Source organism: Cibotium barometz, chromosome 63 (genome assembly GCF_041138505.1).
Source record: "Cibotium barometz isolate CiBa-2024 chromosome 63, ASM4113850v1, whole genome shotgun sequence".
Classification (NCBI taxonomy): domain Eukaryota; kingdom Viridiplantae; phylum Streptophyta; class Polypodiopsida; order Cyatheales; family Cibotiaceae; genus Cibotium; species Cibotium barometz.
In genome coordinates, this window is record NC_141108.1 from 8,299,556 (window position 1) to 8,313,211 (window position 13,656).

Consider the following 13,656-nt stretch of genomic DNA (forward strand, 5'->3'; position numbering starts at 1 on the left):
TCCCCCTCCATCTTACCTTAGGCACTTTACATATTTCCCTGTTTGCTTTTCAACCATAACTCTGAAATACTGAAAGTGAGTGAACACCTCACCCTTCTCCTTCATGAAGTATACCCACACTTTCCTTGTGTGGTCTCATCAATAAATGTCACATAATACCTGTAGCCTCCCACCATAGACATGATCTTCGTAGGACCCCATATATTTGAGTGCACAATATCTAGTGCATTTTTGCTCACATATTTGTTACATGGAAATACATGCTTTGTTTATTTTCCAAATTGGTATGCTTCACATATTTTCTGCATACCTTCAATGTTAAACTTTGGCAGTCGTGTCAGAATTCCTTTAGTCTACATAGACTTCATTCTCTGCACATTCACATGTCCAATTCTTTTATGCGAAATGTCTGTGTCTGCAACAATTCCTGAACCATTTGCAACATCGCAGCACTCACTTCAGGCATGTTTACATTCAACATAAACATTCTGCCCACTCTGTTGTCTTTTGTAACCAACCTGCACTTGTCTTTAAAGTCTTCAACATAACAACCATCAGGGTTAAACCGAACCTGCAAACCATTCTCAATCATCTGGCCAACTGAAACCAGATTCTTTGTTATGTTCGGAACATGAAGTACATCTGCAAGGTACTTGCACATCTCCAACATGGGCAATTGGATGAGCAGTGTCATCCCCTGTATCCACAAAACTTGGTCTTTCAAGGTTTTTCATCTCCTTGAACCACTCCCCATGACTTGTCATGTGGTTCAGACATGGCATTAATGACATGTTGCATAACCCAAGCTCTTCTCTTCGATAATCAGCATAGACACCAAATCTGTAAAATTGGGAATGTTTTCCTGAGTCTGAATAGACATCTTGAACGCCTTGTATTGTGGCCCGAGACCACGTAGACAGACTTCCACTTTATCATCATCATCTACTAAAACACCAATAGATGCAAGGGATTCCACAATACCCTTTATCTTCAATGCATAGTCATTCACAGACATACTTTTTTTCTCCACAGTATGAAGTTCATTCTTCAACTGCATCTTTCGTGCCTTGGTATTCATTTTATAGAGTTTTACCAAGGTGTCCCATGCCTCCTTGGGGGACTTGGCATCCTGTATGTGCCCAATCATGGTGTCCTATATACTGATAGAAAGCCAATACATAACTTTTCTAGCTCCTTGGTTCCAATCCTTGAACTCTTTCACATCTGCAGCAGTCGGATTGATCTCCGGTATCTCAGGTGCCTCTTCATGCTCACCTTCTATGTACCCTTTCCCATTAGGAAATTCGTCAACCTGAACCTCCAAGCGTGGAAGTTTTTCTTATCAAGCTTCTCAGCAACAATCTGGTTTATGCCATCATTTGACATCTTGCTAGACACACAAATTTACCAAAAACAGCACTCTGCTTTGTCCTACACAAACTGCTATATTTTCTACAGCGGTACTATACTACACTCAAATGTCACAAACCAGTGACCTCAATGTGCATACATACACCCAATGGCAACTCTTTGACCTCCTTTACAACACACACAATGTTTGCCCAACCAATCTGTCTTCTTACAGTTCTTAAAACAGAGTTCTGCATAGAATCGATGACTTATCCGCAGTGCTCGAAATCACCTGCTTTCTGAAAAATGGAGATCCTAACGTGCCCGAAACGTATTTTCGGCCCAAAATTTTTTATCCAATAGGACGTTATAGTTGCCCTATAGCTTTACTCCCACGTGAAGAAAACTCCTCAATCAAAGATAGTTTGCCGGTTCCTCCTGTAGAGCTCCTGAGACAAGGGTGTAGTCGCCAACACAAATAGGGAAGAGTACATGAAGCTCTTACCCTCGTACCGCTTCCTGTGCTTCTCTTGCTTTGCAGCTCAGCCCTTAACATGAACCAAGATCTGATACCATGAAAAGATGCAGGGGAGAAGAGAGCTTGAGCTCTTGTAAGCACACACACACTCATAAAACCCTAAAAGAGCACACACAAGGTGAGAGGTTGAAAATCTTCTTCTTCACACAACACTTAATGCACTATATACAAAGATAAGAGTACACACAATATGAAAAGGTACTCAACCAAATACATACTAGGGTTCTCTATAGTGTGAACCCAACTAAATGAGCTCGCGTTATAACTATGCCAGAATGGCTATCACACAGCCTGTCATCCCATTGGCCGCATATCACCCATGATCTCACCAACCATGCCAGTGGTGTAAGTGTGGGGCCTATCCCCCCCCAGGCGGGTCATTAGTGTCCACTGCCTCACTAGATGAGCTCGATATCTCAACACCATGCCCCCAGAACCTTGTAATGCTTAATGTGTATAGCTTACGAGGAATATCTCCAAAAATTCTTGGAGGCCTTCATGGATGCCCTATGTGTCAATTCTTCCTGGAAGGAGCACCTCACATGTTTGCACAAGGTGCTAGAGCGATGCAGACTATACCACCTCACATTGCAATTTTGGGTTCGACACACGGAGTGATCTTGGGACACATTGTCTCCAGACAAGGAATATCAACTGACGATAGCAAGGTGCGTCTCATTCTCAAGCTGCCCCCACCTACCAACTTCAAGGGTGTCCAGCACTTCATGGGACATGTCAGCTATTATCGGTGATTCATTCTACTCCACACTCAAAAAATCCTTATCGAGTGCTCCAATCCTTAGATCCGCCAACTGGGATCTCATCTTCCATGCCCATATTGGTGCCTCATCATTTGCCATAGGATGCGTGCTAGCCCAACCAGGTGAACACAAGATGGACTTCCCCATTAGTTTTTCGAGCCGCTAACTCAATGAAGCTGAGAGAAATTACACCACAACTGAGAAAGAGAAAGATTAGTGATGGTTTACACAGTTAAGAAATTTTTCCATTATCTTTTGGCAACCAAGTTTGTCTTCTTTGTAGACCATCAAGCCCTCTTGTACCTGGTCAATAAGCCATGTATGACACTCAGAATCACTTAGTGGTTTCTTATCTTGCTCGAGTTTGATTTCACCATTTACAGTCAGGAAAGGCTCTCAGCATGTTCTTTTGCAAACCACATGTCAAGGATCCCCAATGGGTGAACAACCAGTGGGAGTAGACGATGATTTACCAGACACCGTCTTGTTCTAACTTTGCTTAATTACTAAATGGGGCGAAGAAGTGGCTCACTTCTTAGCCAATGTCTTACCAATTGATACAAGGACCGCACCCGTCGTTTAATCGCGGGTCAACTTTACAAGCAGGGTAAGGACAAAATCCTAAGACATTGTGTTAGACAAGACAAGTATGTCTTCCTTCCTTGTGAACAGGCTCACTCTGCCTGTGGTGCAAATAACCACTCCAATCTTTTAAAGAAGGCCAATTTGGTTTTGCCAAAACAAAAACCTCAAGACCTCAGCCGACCTTGCTACGCAAGACGTCCTCCGTTGACTCTCTTTTAGTAGTTACAACTTTAATAGATAGGTCACGACCTCAATCACAAGACGGTCAAAATACTTTCCCAGCATTCTTGACATAAAACAGTCATTTAAAAACAGATTTCACATACAAATACAATTCCAACAATATTTCCATCTTTTCTCATTACTCCGCATCCTTTCACATTAGTCCCCATCTTTTCTCATCTTACCACAATTTTATTTTCTTCATCGATCCCTATCATATCACATCATTCCCACATCAAATCACATCTAATCGCATCATCCACACATCAATCCACATCATCCATACATCCATCCACATCAACCACATCAATCCACATCATCCATACATCCATCCACATCAATCCACATCATCCATACATCCATCCACATTATCCACACATCCATCCACATCTTCCATACATGCATCCACATCATGGCCCCCTAGTCATAGGACTCTTGTAATCAAGTCCAATTGAAATGTCACCATGTGTCCCCTGATCATATATATCTTTTGTAATAAAGTTTTGGAGGCCTTATAATCAAGTTTTGGAGGCCTTATAATCAAGTTTGGGAGGCCTTATAATCAAGTTTTGGAGGCCTTATAATCAAGTTTGGAGGCCTTATAATCAAGTTTGGAGGCCTTATAATCAAGTTTTGGAGGCCTTATAATCAAGTTTGGAGGCCTTATAATCAAGTTTGAATAGACATCATATGGCCCCTCATCCGTAGGCCTTGTCATCATGCTTTACTTGACAAGTCCATGTAATTAGATAGCATATGGCCCCTCGGTCTCATAGGCCTTGTCCTCATTATTTACTTGACAAGTCTATTTGAATAAACACCCTACGCCCCCCGTTCATCGGCCTCTTGTAAAAAAGTCCTATAGGCCTTATAATGAAGTCTTAATAGACAACCTATGGCCCCTTGGTCATAGGCCTCATCGTCTTATATGGCTTATTATCTAGACACCCTATGGTTCCCTGGTCATAGGCTTTGCCTTTGTTCTTTACTTGACAAGTCTATGTTAATACACACCCTATGGCCTCCCAGTCATAAGCCCCTAGTAACCAATTCATGTAGGCCTTATCATCATCAAGTTTGAATAGATGATCTATGTTAATACACACCCTATGGCCTCCCAGTCATAAGCCCCTAGTAACCAATTCATGTAGGCCTTATCATCATCAAGTTTGAATAGATGATCTATGACCCCATTGGTCTCATAGGCCTTGCCCTCAGGCTTTACTTGACAAGTCGGTGTGAATAGGCACCCTATGGCCCCTCGGTCATAGGCCTTATCCTCATTCTTTACTTGATAAGTCCATGTGAATAGACACCCTATGGCTGCTTGGTCATATGCCTTGGCCTCATTATTTACTTGACAATTCCATGTTAATAAGCAACATGTTGCCCTAGAATCAAGTCCTGGAGGCCTTACAATCAAGTCCTAGAGGTCTTATAGTCAAGTTTGAATAGACATCCTATGGCCCCTCAGTCTCATAGGCTTGCTATCATGCTTTACTTGTTGACAAGTCCATTAATTAGACACCCTATGGCTCCTCTATCATAGGACTTGTCCTCATTATTTACTTGACAAGTCCATTTGAATAGACACCCTATGGCCGCCTGTCACACAAGCCTCTCTTGTATTCAAATCCTATATGTGTTAATGAAGTTTAAATAGGCACCCTATGGCCCCTTGGTCATAGGCCTATTGTAATAAAAAAATATTGTGATATAAGTGTGGTGGAGTTTTAAACTCAAAAATATTGTGATATTTTTATCTCTCCTCTCTCTTGGATCAAACCAAATCAAAAGGGAACAAAACTAGGTCCAAATCTTGTCCAAATTCAACCAAACTGAACCTAGAAAATTCTAGAAATTAGTTGGACTTGGTTAGAGGCCTCCCTCACCTATAAATAGATCCTTATCCCTTTGTAAAAAAATATGAGAACTATACTATGCCAGTATTATGCTGAAATAATGATATTTTCTATTATCCTCTAAAAACCTCTACAAAATTGAAGAGATTGGAGCTTCTCTCTCTCTTCAATCTTCCTTGGTGACTCCTACAACATACCAAACCAATTGATTGGTTGGGGGCCTCTACTGTAATCAAAGAATCAAGTAAATTAGAAGGTAAAGTGTGGATTATTGTCTTTTTCTTATTAAAACTCCAAATGCTTCTCTTCTCAACCCCTCTCAAGCTTGAAAAGCTTTAATTTAAATGGCTCTTGATTACTATTGAAGTTCTTTTATGAATTGTAATAAAGAAACACATAAATTTCCATTTATGCTTAATTTTAATGGTTTTTAAGCATTTCTCTTTCTCTCCCCAAAGAAAGGTCATTCCTATGACCTATTCTCAATCCAAATGAAGCTTCTCATGAAGCATTTCTCTAATCCAAAAGTAATTTCTATGCTTGTCTAATTGGAGGCCAAAATAATAGCTTTTTAATGCTTTTATGATATTTATTTCATAGAGAAATTATGAATCAATCCATAATTTGATAATGATCTAATTAGTGGTCATTCTAATCATATCAATAATATTAAACTTCATTCTTTCAATTAAATTGAGAATTATCAGTAATAGCAGCAGAGCTATGGTAAAATTTTTGTAAAATAAACACATAAAACATTTTCATTCATAATATGAAAACAGGACTTCCTACCATATTCTAGGAATTATCATCCTAGATTAATTGAATGATTCTCATTGCAATCATGGAGAAATTGATTTTTATGTTTATGCTTAATTAATAAATTAGGAAAAAGATGAATTCTAGTAATTTATTTTTATGTTAAAAGAGTAATCTCCATGATAATGGAAATCCATGTATTCCAAAGAATTAAGAGAAAAAATCAGAATACTAATATAATGTATATTTTATGTAAAAATTAAAGAAAGATTTTAGTTAAGATTATCTTTTTGCATAGATAAATTTGTATGATGAAAGAGGAATTCCCACCATATTCGAATTCAAAAAATAAAATAAGGAAAGTATAATTCCTAGTGTAAAGGAATTAATGAAGATTTTTATTTAATTTTCAAGAGAAAATTTAGTTAAATTTATCTTTTTGCATAGATAAGTTTAAATGATAAAAGAGGAATTCCCATTACATTTGGAATTCTATCAATTGGATGGGAAAAGAGAAATTCCTATCACATTGGAATTATTGGATAATTCATTTAAATTTAAAGATGAATTTTTAGATAAATTTATTTATCTATGAGAAATAATTAAATGTTAAAAGGAGAATTCCTATTACATTTGGAATTCCATCATTTGGATGGGAAAAGAGAAATTCCTAGTATATTGAAATTATGGGATAATTTATTTAAATTTAAAGATAAATTTATTTATCTATCAAAAATATTTAAATATCAAAAGGAGAATTCTTATGACATTTGGAATTCCATCATTTAGATGGGCAAAGAGAAATTTCTAGCATATCAAAATAATGGATATTTCAATTTAGATAAATTTATTTTATGAGAAATAATTTATGAAAAAAGAGGAATTCCCATGACATTGGAATGTAAATAATTGAATGCAAAAAGAGGAATTCCCATGGTAATTGGGATCCAAGAAATTAAATGGGAAGAAGAGGAATTTTTAGTATAATTCGATTTATGATTATTTACCACAAGTGGGAATATGGGTAGAATTGATTTCTACAAATCCCTTGAATTCTTTTATTCAAAAGAAGAATATTAAATATAATTCAATTGAGGAATTGAGAAGGAATATGAAAATAGTTGTTAGAAAAAAAATCTTTAATTAGGCCAAGCAATTGGCAAAAATTTAGAAAAAGTCCTATTATCGGTATCAATCTAGCAAAAGCTATTAAATGAGAATAGCATGTGAATGGATGTGATAAGATATGTATGGGATGTGATAATATGTAAATGGGATGTGATAAGATGTGTATGGGATGTGATAGGATGAGAACGGATGCGATAAGATGAGTATGGGATGTGTATGGGATGTGATTGGATGTGTATGGGATGTGATTGGATGTGATTGGATGTGAATGCGCATGTATATGTGAAAGAAAGGGTATGCATGTGTATGAGAATGAATAAATGTAGGTATGGATGTGAATATGGATGTAGATGTGTATGTGAATGTGTGGATGTGGATATGGATGTGGATGTATGGATGTGGATGTGGATGTGGATGTGGATGTATGGATGTGGCTGTGGATGTGGATGTATGGATGTGGATATGGATATGGATGTATGGATGTGGATGTGGATGTGGATATGGATATGGATGTATGGATGTATGGATGTATGGATGTGGATGTGGATATGGATATGGATGTATAGATGTGGATGTGGATGTGGATGTGGTTGTATGGATGTGGATATGGATGTGGATGTGAATGTATGGATGTGGATGTGTATGTGGATATGGATGTAGATGTATGGATGATGTGGATGTATGGATGTGGATGTATGGATAAGGATGTATGGATGTATGGATGTGTATGTGAAAGAATGGATGTGGATGTATGGATGTGGATGTATGGATGTGGATGTGGATGTGGATGTACGGATATGGATATGGATGTGGATGTATGGATGTGGATATGGATGTGGATGTATGGATGTTGATGTGGATGTGGATGTATGGATATGGATATGGATGTGGATGTATGGATGTGAATATGGATATGGATGTATGGATGTCGATGTGGATGTGGATATGAATATATGGATGTGGATGAGTATGTGGAAGAATGAATGTAGATGTGTATGTGGAAGAATGAATGTGGATGTGTATGTGGAAGAATGGATGTGGATGTATAGATGTGGATGTGTATGTGGATGTGGATGTATGAATGCGGATGTGTATGTGAAGAATGGATGTGGATGTATGAATGCGGATGTATATGTGAAGAATGGATGTGGATGTGAATGTGTACGTGGAAGAGTGGATATGGATATGTATGTGGAAGTACGAATGTGGAAGAATAAATGAGGATGTGTATGTGAAAGGATGTGATGTCGATGTGAGTGAATGGATGAGATGTAATGTGATAAGAATCGGGATGAGAATGAATGAGATGTGATGTCATGTGAATCAGAATGTGAATGAATGATATGGGATGTGAATGGATGATATGTGATGTGAATGAATCTGATGTGATGAGATGGAAAATGATGTGATTGGATGAGAATCGGTACACATATGAATTGGATGTGGATTAAGTAATATGGATTGATGTGGAACAATGTGGAAAGACGAGAGTTCATCATAGAAACTGTATTTGTGACCTATTTGTAAATGACTGTTTTATGTTAAGAATGCTGGGGAAGCATTTTGACCGTCTTGTGAATAAGGTCATGTGGAGACCTAACTGATAAAGTTGCAACAGCTGACGGAGAGTCAACGGAGGACGTCTCGCGTAGCAAGGTCGGCCGAGGTGACCAGCCTCAATTTGATTTAAATGGGGAGCTTCCGGTACGGTGGATGAGGGACCAAGGAAGCGGCCTATGAGTGAAGCACTAGGTGACCTGCGAAGGATCCTAGAGGGTGCTGACCATACGGTGCTCGGGCTCTGGGTCACTGAAGATACCCACACGTGCATCGTGGAAGATATTGGAACAAGGAGTAAGAGTTGTTTTCTGAAATCGGGCATGGATCTGGTTGATTGACCTTGGCGGACCTCAACGGATGAGTCCATGGCTCTTTTATATGGATCTATTGGTTGATCTTGCTGATCTTCAACGGAGATTCCATCTTGAATTTTTTATAAGTGAATATATTTTCCGGGTACTATGAGCTAGGAACTATCGAAAAGGCCCCTGAGTGGATAGGTGGTGAGCGTTCTGGTTGCCAATGATGCCATAGATACTCCGATGAAGGAATGTTTGGAAATTAAGATTCAACCGGATATTTTGGAAATTAAGATTCAACCGGATATTTTGGAGGATTGTGATCAGTGATACTATGGCTTCATTAAATGATTGTTTTAAATCTGTGAAGAAAGCAATTTCATATTAGGTATGTAAGTGGTGTGACTAGCTTTAAGTTTGCATGAACATCCGGCTAGGGGACCTGGGAACTCTTTTCCTCCTTGGTACCCGAGACAAAACCAAACCAAATTCTTAGATCCCATCACTATAGTGGTTGGACTGGATGGGGTTAGGCTAGAGTGATGGATCCATAAAATGAGACTCAATTTCTGTTTTAGTAGGCTAGATGAAGTAAATCCCGGATAGTAATTGTTCTATGGAAAAAGGAATCAACGGGCTGTGCCTCTCGATGGGAAAAAAAGCGTTGATCTCTATGATCCAAGTGCAAGTTTCTTCCTTGATCTGACCATGTGACTTTAGGTTCAGTCGGATCAGTTTTGTTAGTACAAATATCTTGGAGGAATCGCTCGGGCAAGGGAAGTTTTTCCGGGTTCGGTTTTGGAAGAACTGAGGGATTAGTCTCCTATCCGGATATCCGTGGGAGCGATGCCCTGAGTGAGAGGACCCTGCACAGCGCAAGGAGTGCTAGTTCCACTGCTAGCACCCCCGAATCTGCGCAGAGGGGGGCAGGGATCTTTCAGCTGGTATCAGAGCGAATTGGCTATAGTGGACCAACTGAGAAGCCAAAAATGTCAAAAATTTATGAAGTAACAGTAAAAGGTTGGAATTGTGTGATGAAATTCACACAAATTGATATTCAAACTAAAACTCGTAAATTGGTAATTGGAAGTACCGCAATTGTATGGAATCCCTGACTTGCTTGAGGCCTAGACATGATGGTATTTACCTTATAATTCCAAGGACCATGACTACCCGTATATACCGAGGGTATATCTGTAGCTCTTTACTGAAAGTATATACGAGTAAATCTAAGACCTTGAAATTATAAGCAAAAAATGCTATCCAGATGATGAATTCGAATGTGGTTGATATGATTTTAAAATTTTGGTTGAGAATTGATGAATTGATTTGGATTCTGATTGGAAAAAGATGATTCCTGAATGGGACAAGTCCCTATGATAATGTTCGTAAACTGGAATGATAATAATGACCTCAGCAAATCACTATGAGATTAGTGGATTGTGCTGTTAGATTGCTACTGTTAACACTTGACCCGGTGGATCAAGTTAATAGGATGACAAATTGAGAACTTGCTTGACTGAAATTCCCGTGGAGGAAGTTCAGAAAGAAATTTTTCGGTCTAATGGACCATTATTGTCTTAAAGATATGAATGATATGATCTAAATGAATTGTTATTTAATGATGAGTTCTATATAAGGGATATTTATCCCAGGATTCTATTGGGTTGACCAGAATATAAGGAACCCCAGAATCAGTTGGATCTTAAGGGAAAGAGTTATCCTCTAGTTTACGAGATGAGGACATCTCGCATTTTTTAAGTGGAGTAGGATGTAAGATTCCTCCCCCAGCTTTTGAGGTGTACAGGTGTAAGAACCTCCCCTTCTCATATTGTAATTATTTCCCCCTCTGAAATAAAAGAAAGATTCTGTTTTATCCTGTTTTAACCTAGAGAGAGAAAATATCTAGAGAGAGATAGTCCAAAATTGAGATATTTTTGGATATAAAAATCCTCCTAGTGTCTAAAATGGTTTTCCCTGAAACAAAAATTCAAAAAGAACTTTCCAATGTGCAATTGGAATTAATTAGAAATGGGTTTAAAGGACCTTAGTCTAAGAGTCTATATTTTCAGAAATTTTTGGATTATAGTCCAATTAAGGTTCTTATGGGCCAATAGGATCAATCCAAGTGTGGGGAGGAGATAAATCTAATTTATAAAATAAAAATACCCAAAAATGAGTAAATGCCCACATAAGATGAAGAGTTCAATGAGTACAAGGTTTATTAGTTAAAAAAACTATGAGCATTACTAAAAAAATGAGATATTTTGGGTATAATGATTCAGTTTTGACACATGTGTAAGGAAAAGGGGTCCCTTCAAGGAGGCGTCTATTTCACATGTGTGGTGGAGTTTTAAACTCAAAAATATTGTGATATTTTTATCTCTCCTCTCTCTTGGATCAAACCAAATCAAAAGGGAACCAAACTAGGTCCAAATCTTGTCCAAATTCAACCAAACTGAACCTAGAAAATTTTAGAAATTAGTTAAGCTTGGTTAGAGGCCTCCCTCACCTATAAATAGATCCTTATCCCTTTGTAAAAAAATATGAGAACTATACTATCCCAGTATTATGCTGAAATAATGATATTTTCTATTATCCTCGAAAAACCTCTACAAAATTGAAGAGATTGGAGCTTCTCTCTATAACACCTATATCCTCTTTGTTTTTTTCAACTGACACACTAGAGTTTGTTTTAGTACGATATTGAGCAAAACACATATTATTTTGCAAACTCTGTTTAGCAATATCATGGCCACGTTAGAGAGTAAGTCCCTATTGACATTTCCCTCTTCGACAAGCATGTAGATTTATTTAAGCAAGATAAGTTGATGCTTGTTTTTTGACCTCTCAGATGTGCTCAAAAGTTTGTATATGCATTGGAACATCTCCTAATGGAGCCAAACCTTGTACAACGCATGACATATTGTAGGATAAGGATGTCAGTCCAGCCAAATGATGTCAGCTGTGGATGGAGGATGGCCCTAAATGCCTATCTTTTAATAAAGAAAATTTTTGATATTCCTGATGTAAGTGATGTTTGTTAAGTGATGTTTGTAACGTAGACTTGCATAATCAAACGTAGCTATAATGTCCCTAATAAAGCTTTTCTCTGTGTACAGGAAATAAGTCTGAACAAATATGCTCCCTTGCACGTAAAATAGTTCAGGATAAAATCAATACAAAGAATTATTTTGGCTGTCCATGATCGTGCAGAAGAAGAGATCAGGAGGGCAGACGAATTTGCAAGGGAAGCTACAGAGAGAATACGTCAGCAAGATGAGGAGCGGCAAAGACAAGTCAAAGAACATGTGGCTGCCCTGAATGAGTATGACAGGCTGCAAGTGGAGGTGGATAAGTGGGTGGAATCCAGCAGGCAGGTCAAGCTGCAGGCGACGCGGAGAGGGAAAGAGAAGAAACACTATGGGAAGAAATGGAAAGGCTGCAAGAGGAGCAAAATCGAAGGCCCCCTCAATCCCAAGCGCAGTTGGTCTCTCAATCACGACGTCGCTCCTGTGCCCGCCGTGACTCTTCTGATCGACGTCACCATCATTAGACTTATATTTACATTTGTAACATTAACATTAATTTTGTAAGAGACCTGACATTGTTTTGTAAGAAAAAAATCTTTCATATATACAATTGCTTTTGGAGTTACAATGTCTCAATATTGTCATCATTCAATGATTAATCAAGTGAATAGTATGAGAGATAGATTCTTTGCAGAAAGTCATTTTCTCTTTTCGCCTTGGCACCTATAAAAAAAGGGGTTTTGTTAGTGGTATCTTACATAATGTTATGCATAGCATACTAAATGGTGAATGTAAATATAAATGGTTTACCTTTTTAGTATCCATTGTAAATGTATAATCTTTTGGAAATTGTTCAATCTCCTCGTATATGTAAGATCTTCTCTAACGTGAGAAAGAGATGTTTTCGATAGTGTGTTCAACATTGTAAGCAATTGCCCTTGCAAATATATCTCCATTACTCGAGCCGTATTCTCGGGATATGACTCCAAATCTTGATATAATGAAACAAGGTTTCCATTAACATAATGATATCTGGTGTAGTGAAAAGTTGCAATAAAGTTTTGAGAGCCAATAATGATACCTGGTGTAGTGAAAAGTTGCAATAAAGTTTTGAGAGCCAATAATGTACTTGCAAACTATTGACTTCTTCTCCACCAAAACAGAAATGATGCCTTCTGTCTTTCTCCTATCCTCCCAACCATTGTCCAAAAAGTCCAATGCCTTACTTGACTTGCAAATAAACATTGTTGAAGATTTCTTATTTCTTCATCAAAATAAAAGTCAACAAACACTTCGATAGGCATAAAAATAGAAAGCTTGACATTCTTTGTTTGCAAACAAATGCCTTAAGAGACTTGTGTGTCGTTATACAACATGATCCTATAACTTTCACTAGTTTGTGAAGTTGGCAATGGCCAATCTTTGCTTCCAAATAATGGGAGGGGTAATGGAGTTAAACGACCCCATCCAGAAGACGTGTTTGGTTCTAAGTATTGCATATCATAGAAAAATATGCCGTGGTCTGCAAGATCTCTATGAGTTCTTCCTTTGTAAATTTGT